The following is a 12,029-nucleotide window of genomic DNA, read 5'->3' as shown; positions in this document are numbered from 1 at the left end:
CAGGCTGGGGAAGGCTGCCTTAAAGCAACAAAGTAGATCTGTAAAGAGCACTAAAACAATTAGTATTGCTTATTTTTCAACTTTTCTGGAAAAAACCACAACACCCCCCTCCTGCTTTTTTTCCGTGGCCTCAAAATTTCTGGGAATTTTACATCTCTAATTCAGTGGTACTTATTTTCTAGTAAGCCTGCTTAATACAGCTGTACTCTAGTGCAATATATTATAGACCACCTTAAGAGATATGAAATATCAGCATGGATAAAACTGGTATAATTGTTCAGGCTTGTAGTGCAGGAGTTTCAAAGAGAAGCTGAAAGAAAAACCTTTTTATAATTTTTATACTGAACATGTAGTGTTGTATTTCTTCCCCCTTCCACAAAGATCCTAAATAACATTTAAAAGGAATGTCGCTGTGTGCTCAGAACAGAATGCACTTGTTTATTCCTTATTTTAGCTGCTTAAAAGCCACAATCAGATTTTCAGGTTGCATTGTGCCAGTCTCCTACACTAACTAAAAATCATTACAAGTTAGGAACATAACTGAGCCGTTTAATATGTAACAATAAGGGTGATGAAGATGCAATGTATTATGTTTCCATAGGCTTGAAAGATCATTAATCTTAAAAATAAAAGAAAGGCACATGAGCTGGATGAATCTTAACTTCTGCTTTGATTCTGTTTTTAAGCACAGAATAGATATTACTTCACAGTAACGTGATGCATGCCATGTAAGGGTCAGTCCCCACTTTCCTGCATGATGTTACATGGTCAGGCTTTCTCGGTTTCAGTTAGGTGTGTCCTGGTCTGATTGTGGTGCACCTGAACTTGCTGGGGTAGGCTAGAGAGAGCTTCGGCTATTGGGCGGTATAGAAATGAAATAAATAAATAAATAAAATAAAATAGTTCTCTGCTCCTGAAGAATAGAATTATGCTAGTTCTGCAGGCCCTTCTGACCACACGGAACATGCAGGGGTTGGCAGGCATATTAAGCTTTTTCTGTGCCCCATTGGATCACTGTGTGGCTTATCATAAGCCAATTCAGGAGACTCAGGTTCATCTACCATGATTGGACAGTACTGCATCTGTGCCTTTCGTAACCGTTTTAACGTTTTACTGATTTTTATGTTCTTGTTTTGAAGTTTAATTGTTTTAAATTGCTGTACACTGCTGTGATGGCTGATTAGCAAAAAAGGTGGTTGTTGTTCAGTCGTTCAGTCGTGTCCAACTCTTCGTGACCCCATGGACCATAACACGCCAGGCCTTCCTGTCCTGCGCTCTCTCCCGGAGCATGTATTTAAAAAAAAGGTGGTATATAAATGTTAATAATAAATACATAATAATTTTGTGGTATCCAGTAGCATTCTACAGAGTCTATTCTATTTCTTATGCTCTTCAATACTTTCATAATTGTCTACACATAATAGTGACTTTCTGTGATCCTACGTTCCCCTAGTTGCTGGGGAACATGGGTGGGATGGTGCTGTTGCACTCATGTCCTATTTGTGGGTTTCCCATGGGCGGTTGCTCGGTCATTGTGAATAGAACGCTGGACTAGATGGATCCTTGGTTTGATCCAGCATGGCTCCTCTTACGTTCTTATGATTTAGTATGCCTTTAGGAAGAAATTCTGTTCCATGGTAAAATCTGGCTTATTCCCCATTCATCATCTTTTACTTGCTGTACTTTCTTCTGGGTTGGCCCATGTAGTGCTGTTTATAGACAAGAATTGTATTAATGATTATTTGAATCACTTTAATTCTGTAGCTAAGGAGAGTCCTGTCTGTTTAACCTTCTTCCAACACCCCTTCATGTAATAATATTATGCTTAGCTCTTTGTAGCAAAAGAGCATTCAAAAGCAGTACTGATCATACCCATTGTGAAGTAGACATAACATACATACAAATGTGTTTTATTGTATTAGTCATAGGAACATGGCTGGACGCTGAGGATTATAGGTGGCATGATCAAGCAATTGTTGCCCATAGTGTACGCATGTTTTTATCCCACTATCATATGTAGTCAAAAAGATTGCATTATGTTTTGAAACCTCACAAAAACCTGTGAAACCTGTTTGACCAGAGGTTATAGTGATATACAAGCATATTTACCTACCTGAACCTTAAGATCATCATCTGAGGCCCTTCTCCTAGTGCCCCTGCCAAATGAGGCGAGACAGGTGGCTATATAAGAGGGCCTTTTTAGTGGTGACACCCCATTTATGGAACGATCTCCCCAGAGAGGCTTGCCTGGTGCCTACATTATAGCCTTTCTCATGCCAGGTGAAGAAGACCTTTTGATTCTGCCAGGCATCTTAAGTACTGTTAGTGCTTTTAGTACTTTATTCTGTTGGTGGTTTTAGTTTGGTTTTTGGATGATATAATGGTTTTATTCTTTGGTGCTGGTTTTATCTTGGTTTTTGAAGCAGGGCAGGGGGAGTTGACCCTGGGGAAGGTGGTTGACATGTTGCGGATGCCTCTCCTTTCTCTGTTGCTTGTTGTGCATTTCAAGTTGCAGAGACATCTTATGTCCTGCAAAGCAGGTCTTTTCCCCTCTCCCAAGGCTTCTTCAGGTTTATTAAGCATGGAGAGATCTCACTGAACACAGCAGCACTTCCTACTGAGTAAACCATGTGTAGGCTCTGACTGTAAGGCTGTAATCCTATTCCTGGTGCTCAATCAATTAAAAACACACACACACACACACACACACACAATTTCGCTAGGCTGAAATAGGGGCACTCTGAAATTCTGCAAAAAAAAATTTATTGTAAGAATCAGGGCATAAAACTTACACACAGCCTGTGGATTTCAACAGCTGCCTTTCTTTCTCCCTTTAAGGAAACAGCATTTGGAAACAGTGAATCAAAGGAGTGTGGGGGGGGAAATGTAATGAAATTGATTAGAAAAAGCAAGCAGGCTTTCCTAGCCTACTTGTGAAACTGACGAGAAAAGGTTAGGATTTACAGCCCGATCATAACAATGTTTAGTCAGAAGTAAAGCTGAAATGAACTTGTCTTGTGCTGCGGCGCTTAAAAACACACAAAGTAATGCTAAATGCATACACACACCATGGTGCTTAGAAGGATCTGCTTCAAAATTTTTGGGAAAAGGGGTGTGTAGTGATAATGAGGGGTTGGGAAAAGGGAGGGGCTAACACTGCTCAATCACCTATATCACACCCACTGTGTGGATGGAACAGTGAAATGAGCACAACAGAAAAACGCTAGACCCCTGAAGTTGAACCACTTAGAGAACTTCAGCTATTGGGTGGTATAGAAATGTAATAAATAAATAAATGAATATAAATAAGTTATAGTCAATGGGAATTCCATTCGTAGGTTGAAGTGGAAGAGGGATGATTGGCAGTGCTAGGAGCTTTCCATCTGGAAGCCCCCCAAACTTGAATGGCAAAAATAATCAAAACTAAAAGATTGTGCAACATTTAATTATCTGTTCTACTTAGTTGAAGGTGGTAAATTTCACCCTGTGTGCCTAAAATTCTCAGAATGTCCTGTTCTTAGCAGAAGATTCGGTTTTATTCAATTAATGTTTTCTTTTTTAGTTAGATTTATGGAGATAGCACAAGTCATTTCTTAGCTCATGACTGAACCTTTGTGTGAATTTAAAAAAAAATCATGATGTACAAAATGTCACAGACATGGAGAAAAGACACTATTTGTATTCAGTGTTTACACTTTACATGGTCTTGTACAGCTTTATGTTTACAGATTGATTCAATTTATATTATTTTCCCTGTTTGTAAGTACACTGGCAGAGACAACATTTTTCTCAAAGGCATCTATATATTATAGTGAGGTTCTTATTTAAAATAAGAGCCTCCTTTCATTTAGCAAAAAATAATTTAAATTTTTTTCCACAATGTCCTCTGGAAACTAATTCTTTATGAAGTTTCAGGCCTTGATTCAGTTCAGATATAATTTTTGCTTCTTCAAATTAAGGCTGTGACATTAGTTGATTTTAATTGTTTTAAAAGTGAACACACTAATCCTGTTTCTAGGATTGCATGAATAATTTATTTTATTTTTAATATTTTAATTGTGTGCAACAATAAAAAACAATGACAACAATAACATAAACACAGAAAAACATTAAAAGCAGTAGACCATCATTTAAAAACAATGAAAAAACAACAGTACTAATAAACAAACATTTTCATTGCAAAAGGGTTTGGGGGCACAAACTATTCCCACACCCTATGTTTATCTGGATTCATGCCTATCCCTTTTAGTAGTGGCTTTGGCTCCATTTTTAAAGTCTGTGCTCCCTGGCCCATTTCAGATGACCAGCTTACTGAGTGGAAAGTTGTTCTACCACCAGTTTGCTTGGTCATCTGTTTTAACAAACTGTGGTGTTTTTCTTTTTCTGACCATGCATTCTAATATGCAATAAAAGGTGTGGGCTGTATCAAGTGCTAAGGGTTCCCCACACTAACCAATTGGTGTAGGTCTTCTGTATTCGTCCACAGATTGACTGGGAATGTGATCCCTGCTGATCGGGGTTCATGTAGTGAACATAATGACATCACAAACCCAATTTGGAGTGAGGGCAATGTTTCCTGCTCTCACCTGGAATTAGCCTTGGCTGTATGGCATTGTTCCAATCAGGTTATGCTCTGTGATTATGTCACAAAACCAGTTCAGAGTAAAGGCAAGAACATTACTCAGTGTGGGTGGACATAGCAAGACTTGGGCTATACTGCCAGAGACACCAGATAAGCCATTATAGATACTTATCTGCTGTCTCAAATCATTTCATCTTCCAGTTCCTCTGCCCTCTGCTTATCACTTCCATTAGGATGGTCACCGTTTCTTTTAATGCAAATATGTACAAAAGAACAGGCACTATGAAGCATTTTAGAACAGACATTCCTACTTTATTGTATGGGAAGGAATACTTCTTCTCAGCTGCTGCCTACTGCAACATGTACATGCATCACTGAAAATGAATGATTTTTTACTTCAGAGTTGGTGCTTTACTAATTTGCAAATATATGCAGTTTTTATTAACATCAAAACTTATGTGATTAATTGACTGCATTTTCTTTAATTAGGTGGTAGCCCTGAAACTCAGCAAAACTAGCATTTTAAAGTTACTTTTCGTTTATGTACCTATTTAGCAACTGAAAAGCATGAAAGGTATACAACCTAACAAGGCAGTAACACTGATGTACATCCTTTTTTTTTATATACAGTTGTATTGAAGTTAATAAACTGAATGGCATATCTGTATTTGTTGCTTTATAATGATGTCTAAAGCTGCCCAGCTCTGGTATTTCCCTGTTGAAATATATAAACAATTAGAAAGCTTTCTAAAAAGACAAGATGTCTCCTTTCATCCCCCCCAGTTTCATTAACATAGATTCTATCAATTTAAATTGTGCGCGCGCGCACACGCACTTCAGGGGAGAAAAATTACTCTTCCTTTTTGTGACTGGAACAAGTAGGGTTGCAGGCAGACCAAAATAAACCCTGCCTGATCTCTTCCTGTGCCTTCTAACAAAGAGCCTGACCTGTAGAAATCGGCAGGTGAAGCTTTTTGCACCATGAAGATAAAGCGTCTTCTAATGCCGGCAGATCAAGCTACTGTCAAAGGCACAGAGGCATAGTATTAAAAAAAAAAAAAATACTGACAAGTAAGTGCTGCTCGCTTGGAAATTGCTCCTCACTTTTTGCCTCAACATTTCATTTCAAGGAGGGAAACAAATGCTGGTATGTATTTTTAAATGTTAACACCCTGAAAAACATGGTGGTGTTCTGTTTATAAAGAAGTTCAATTACTAAAGTACTTCCTTAAGGAGCAATACCGATCTCGAGGTTCTTGATACAACGGCTAGTGGTATAGGAAAAAGGATTGTGAACTTTCCTTTGGATCATGATTGATTGCTTCTTTGGGACAGGGCATTTAAGTATTCAGCTTTTCCCCACCCTTGTACTCAGAGGCCTAAATAATCACTTCAGTCATGTGCCTCAGAGTTCCATGCTGCTTCTTAGTCAGGCTTCTCTGCATCCTTTCCAGTAAGCTGGGGCGGGGCTGTAGCTCAGTGGTGGCACATCCTTTGATGCAGAAGGTTCCATGTTCAGTCTCTGGCATCTTCAGGTAGGGGTGGGAGAGACCACCGCCTGGAACCCTGAAGAGCCACTGCTAGTCAGTTTAGACAGTACTGAGGTAGATGGCACAACAGTTTGACTCTGTATAAGCCACCTTCATATATTCATATATGTTCACATGTCCAGTATTGGGAGGGGCCTGCTAGGGTCTCATGCAGCCCTGAAGCTGCCAGTTAACCATTCCTTTCTGAAACCATAGGGTTAAATCCAAGATTGTGCTAGCAAACGTCCACTAGTGTGACAGAACGTTCTCCCTCTCTCCTCCCCACTGCAGGCCTCCATGCTGCCCTAAAACCAGACCTCTGAAGCAGTTTTTGAGGGTGTGTGAGGAGCTGCAGGGGGGAGGGATATCACCCCCTCCCAGTTTCACTGACGGAACTGCTTTTGTCTGCGGAGCGACAACATTGAATCCAACCCATAGATAGCTACTCTTGCATTTTAATTTTTAAAATTGCAGAACTTTGTATTAGTGGTGCTGAGCATAAAGCCCAAAGACGTTAGATTTTGTTTTGCCATCTTTGATGTGTATTGCCATGTAGTTTTGAAAGTCATTTAGAGAGATTCAGCATGTGAACTTAAAAGATATGCTTGATATTTTTAGCACATTTGTTCAGCAAAGGAATTGAGACCAATAGGTCATTCTGTGGCAAAATGATTTAGTTGTACAGTGCTTTGAGGTTATTAATAAAGCTATCGTTTCCATGACTTCAGTATCGTTATGATTTACTTTAAATAATTATAGCAGGCATTTCTACTTTGACATCTACTGCTATTAAATAGGCCAGATAATATTAAGAGGAACAGCTGAAGTTTTTCTCATTGAATGTTGCTGTTAAAGCTGTAGCAAGTTTTTATTGCTTCATGGCTGTGCTTGAAAAATCCAATTTACAATTTTTACACATCAACACATTTCACTGGCTGTATTCTCTAACTACTACTACTTCTATACTAATCAGCTCAATGAAAATATCCACCCAGTGTGCGGCTGCTGTGAAAAAGGCACATTCCATATTGGATATAATTAGAAAAGGAATCGAAAATATAACTGCCATAATCATGATGCCCTTATACCAATCTATGGTGTGATCACTAGGGATCCGCTTTGGATTCAGCTGAGTCCCAAACCAAATCAGGCTGATTCAGATAGATTTGGGAGACGTCTGCGCCGAAGCTGGTGTCCTCTGAAGCAGACTGCATCCAAATCTGAAGATTCATGTTTCGGAGGGACACAGAGCCAGTTCACATGATCACCATAGGCTAAAGAAGCCATAGTGGTGCAATTTGCATAATCATCCACCTGGCTGAGCATTGTGTTGTCCAAACCTGAGTAGTTTGATTGGGAAACACCCATGGGTTATTTGAGGGTTGTTTCCCTCTCAAACAAGCAATTTTGCTCTGGTTCAGACTACATGAGAAGCTGCGGCCAGGTGGGTGATTATGCACATTGCGCCCAGCACGTGCCACAGCTTAAACAAGCCACTGTAGCTTGTTGGATGATGATCATCCAAACCAGGTCAGAGACACATTCCTGGTTCACATGATCAAAACAAGCCACCGTGGCTTGCTGTGAGGTTTTGGATGTGTTGGGTGTGATTTGCATAAACAACTCTCAAATAACCCTACAGTAGCTCATGGGTCATTGGAGGGTTGTTTCCCTCTCAAACAAGCCATGCTGCCCGGGTTCAGATGACATAAGCCACAGCTGGGCAGTGATTATGCAAATCATGCCTGGCATGTGGCTCACAACAAACCACTGTGTTTTGATTGTGCAAACTGGGTAAGTCTCCAAAAGCTGATATGTTTCTCAGAAAGAGCAACTATCCCTATATATTTCATCCAATTCTGCCAAGAAATAAGGTTATTGGCCCAAAGAGCTTTGGTTATTGGGAGATACAGAAATGTAGTAAATAAATACATATTTAAAAATAATATTTTAAAGGTGTATAGCACAAAAACCCTGCACCTGTTTGTGTGCAAATTGGCAATCATAATAACTTTATAAGTAACTAGTATGATTGCAAATGTTATCCCATTCTGACACAAAGAAAAACAGTTACAGCCTTTTGTTGATTTCCAATGATATTCAATGGGGGGTATGAAAATTTGGATTTCTTAAATGAGATTTGGATTCAGACTCAAGTCAAAGCGAGTGGCCTCCAAATCAGTTGAAACTGAATTAGGCTGTTTTCTAGATTGCTGAATCAGGGTCCAAACTGAATCTTGTGGTTGGTGCATACTCCTAGTGACCACACTTGGAATATTGTGTACAGTTTTGGTCACTGCACCTCAAAAAGGATGTTGTAGAGCTGGGAAAGGTTCAGGGAATGCTGGAGTAGATGGGCCTTTGGTCTGATCTTGCATGGCTCTTCTTGTGTCCTTAGGTTGTTGTGTTTCTTTGAAAGAACAGAATCTCTGCAGTTGATAGTGACAGGAGAGAAACAAGGATGTTCTCTATACATTTGTGATTGTCATGACTTTCTTTCGGTGCTTGCGTATATATAAGGCTGTGACTGGCCATGAGGAAACATGGGTATGACCCCTCAGGTGGTCTATAAGCCTTACTGGGCCCTTGCTCCTTGCATGTGTGAAGCCAGGAATTGTGCTTTATCTGGTTTATTTGGTGGCATCAAGACAGGAGCTGGCTCTGCATATGCTGCTGGTAAACAGGTGTAACGTCTGAGCAATCAAGACCGTCCCTGCAACATCTGTGATGTAGGTAATGTATCCAGAAGCTCCTGATAGAATAGTCTTCTCCTATAGTTCCCTGCCTTTTTTAGCATGCCTGAAAGGGGTCTCAATTAGACCTTCATTATAAGCCCACAATATTAACTGAATATGAGGAGTTGATTTTGGGTCTCTGTGTTTCACAAAACACCTTTTTTCCGGTGTTTCTTTAATCTGAGTGAGCACATTTCTAACAAGACAGGTCAGTGGCATGCAGAGATCAAATACTGTGGCACTCCAGGAGTTTCCCTTTTCTGTGATCAAATGAGGGCTGCACAAAAGTGACAAGAATCGGTGGATGTGCCTTCCTGATGAAGAATGTATTGTGTAAAAGTGCCGGAAAGTGCCACGCTGTGCAACAGAAATATATTAAGGAATGAAGTTTTTAGGAAATGTCCACTGAGCAAAATACAGAGCTTTGCTGGTTTGAGGGGAGCCAGTAGCATTCCAGTTCTCTTAAGAACATACAAATATTTTCCCATACTTAAATTACAGTGTGATTCCTAAACCAATTTGCTTAGGAATGCTTCTTTTAAAGTACCCTCCCTAATCTTCTGAACCCTGATCCTGCACAGCGCTAACTCTTCGTCCAGGTCTTCATGAGATATAGGAAAATGCAGGCATGCAAGTTAGTTCAGTAAACAGAAAACTTTTACAAATAGGCAATCTTTACTTTATTCAGTTTAACTTTCAGGGTCAATTGTTCCTCTAGTCAGGAGATCCCTATCTGTCTCCCTAACCTTGGCAGTGTTACAGATCATCTTTCACATGGATTAAAACATTGTTGAATTATTTTCCCAAATATATTGGGCACAGGCAAGTCTTTCTTACAAATTGAGCACCAATGTTTCCTTCTAACTGGAAGGACATTCCAAGGCTGCATTTATAATGGACTTGTTCTGATTATATCTTGGGATAGCAAGGATAGAGTAATTGTTCTGAAAGGGCTTTTATCAGACCTTCAATTGAGTACCCAATGCACAAAAACTTACTTGGACATCCCATTGATTTCGGTGGGATTGACTTGGGAGTAGGTATGCTTAGAAAGGCTGGTTCACATAGCCATGTGCTTGAAATCGCCAAGTGCATTGGCTATTCCGTGCCTGTGGTGAGCCAGTTATGTACAGGCACTCCTATGCATAGGATTTGGCTTTTAGTCTGCTTCTGCTAACTGTAAATAGGGTGGTATGCATTAGTGTATGCAGGCACCTGCATACAGCCAGCTCACTGCAGTCAGGGAGCCTGTGTATACGTGTGATGGTCATGCGACCTGTGTAATAACTTACAGTCCGATTCTATGATCTGCTGTTTAGTTCCAAGAGAGAACAGAACTGGGAAAAGTTCCAGTGCAGTTTCAGGAATAGTATGTAAGGAGCTTTCTGGACAATAGGAATTTCCTGAGGAGGCATTGCTAATGCCCCCTGTCATAGCATCTTGACAGGCATGGGAGTAGCCCTGCCCATCTAATAGTGGCACAAACTTGCACTGGAAAAATAGGATAGCTTTATGGTAAAGCCTCTTGCTTGTGCTGCAATAAGTATGGCATGGCTCCTCCCTAATGTTTATACCTTTGTTAAATGTTTTGTGAGAGAGGCTTCTTAGCTACCACTGTTGCATAGATGCCTATGAGGCTAAATTTAAGGGCTATCATCTCTGTCTCAGTGCATACCTATTTCCTGAGTGCACAAAATTCAGTAAAAGAGTTCTGTGTTTTTCCTCCTTGGAAAATTCCTATTAGAGATAACATTAAGTATTGTTAATAATAAGGGGTTCATTGATGGGATAATTGGACTGGATGTTAACTGAAAAGTTCGAAAGGTCTTGTGATCTGTTGAAAAATGCTATTGTGGCAATAGAAGGATGTATCCTTTCCAAAGGATTTACTTAAACGTTCTTTTTAGACTCTAGTATAGACTCTCTGTTCATAACATAGTTTATGTTATGAACAGAGTCTAAGGCTGGTTTGCCTTAGAAAGGGAGATTTCTATGGATAGCTATCAGATTACACCACCTGAATACAGATTTGCAACGATTTGTGTTGCAGTGCAGGATTATGTGCTTATTAGTTCATAAATGTTGTTATAGCTGAGAATGGCCTGTGGTTTAATCCAGGCATGGGTAACCTCTAGCCCATGGTTCCCCATCCAACTTCTTCTCCAGGCCTCACCCCCTCTCCTAGCAGGGAAAAGCTCTTCTCTCTGATCAACAGAGAAGAGTTTTTCCTGCTGAGCACAGAGGAAGGTGCTCTTTCTCAGTGCTCTGCAGGAGAAGCTCCTATCTCTGATCAGCTGTTGTTCTGAGATAAGAGCTTCTCCCTGCCAGGGAAAGGGGGTGGGGTCTAGGGGGGAAGCTGCTGAGTGATTCAGATCTACTTACTTCTGAGGCTTTCCCTGTTTATTTCTGAGTAGACATGCAGAGGCTTTCTCTATTTACTTGTGAGTAGATGTGCTGCTCAAGCTTACTTCTGAGTAGACACACAGAGGCTTGGTATTTGGACGGCTATTTGAAAGTGCTGCTGAATTATTAATTCCTGCTTACTTCTGAGTAGAGATGCAGAAGGTTGCACTAATTACTTCCGGTTTAAAACCAGTAAGAATCACATTTGGCCATGCCCACTCTGCCTCTAGCCTTGCCCACAGATGGAATGCAGTGTCCAAGACCTTTCCCAGATTGGAATTTCAGCCCTTAGATTGAAAGAGGTCCCCCACCCCTGCTTTAATTGATGCAGGTCTCAAAAACTGAGGCCATATTCCAGGAGCAAACTTAGTATTCTCAAGATGCAGTGTGTGATGAGATCCTTTAATTTTCATTATATTTATGCTATTCATGAGGTTATCAAAGAGAAATTGGAAAAGCAGGATTTGTTTTGGTGCAACCTTGTTATCAGGTGCTCACCTAGTGACAATTGTATCTAGGTGTGACCCTGCTGTCACTGTGCAAGATCTTGTCCTCCCCACCCCCGCAAGAGAGAAACACATATACAGTGTCTGCAACAGCTTTATTATCCTGCTGCATCTACACATGCTCTCTTCTGGTTCAAGACAGAGTGATAAAACTGGCAGCAGAAACAGCTTCCACTTTGTTTCCTAGTTGCAGAGGGACAATGGAGAGCTGTGTCTGTTGTGTCTGCACACAACAATTCCCTCTTCTGCTATGAGAGGGATCTCACCAGCTGTG

At 40.4% G+C, this 12,029-nt stretch overlaps 1 protein-coding gene across 8 annotated transcripts in view; it reads left to right on the top strand.

The window, feature by feature from the left end:
• The window catches only part of PIP5K1B (phosphatidylinositol-4-phosphate 5-kinase type 1 beta), a 120,300-nt gene that overhangs the window by 20,881 nt on the left and 87,390 nt on the right, over positions 1-12,029 (top strand). The window contains exon 1 of one of the 8 annotated variants that reach the window (XM_084834357.1): positions 1-1,305. This exon is cut by the window's left edge and continues 19,724 nt beyond it. The exons of 5 other annotated variants lie outside the window; for them this stretch is intronic. The gene's annotated coding sequence lies outside the window, so the exon portion shown is untranslated. 2 more of the 8 variants (XM_084834356.1, XM_084834355.1) reach the window with 2 other exon arrangements.

The sequence above is a fragment of the Heloderma suspectum genome, chromosome 2, assembly GCF_057233095.1.
Source record: "Heloderma suspectum isolate Gila_16-S chromosome 2, 16-S_ref, whole genome shotgun sequence".
Taxonomy (NCBI): Eukaryota; Metazoa; Chordata; class Lepidosauria; order Squamata; family Helodermatidae; genus Heloderma; species Heloderma suspectum.
This window is presented reverse-complemented; position numbering and strand designations above follow the sequence as displayed.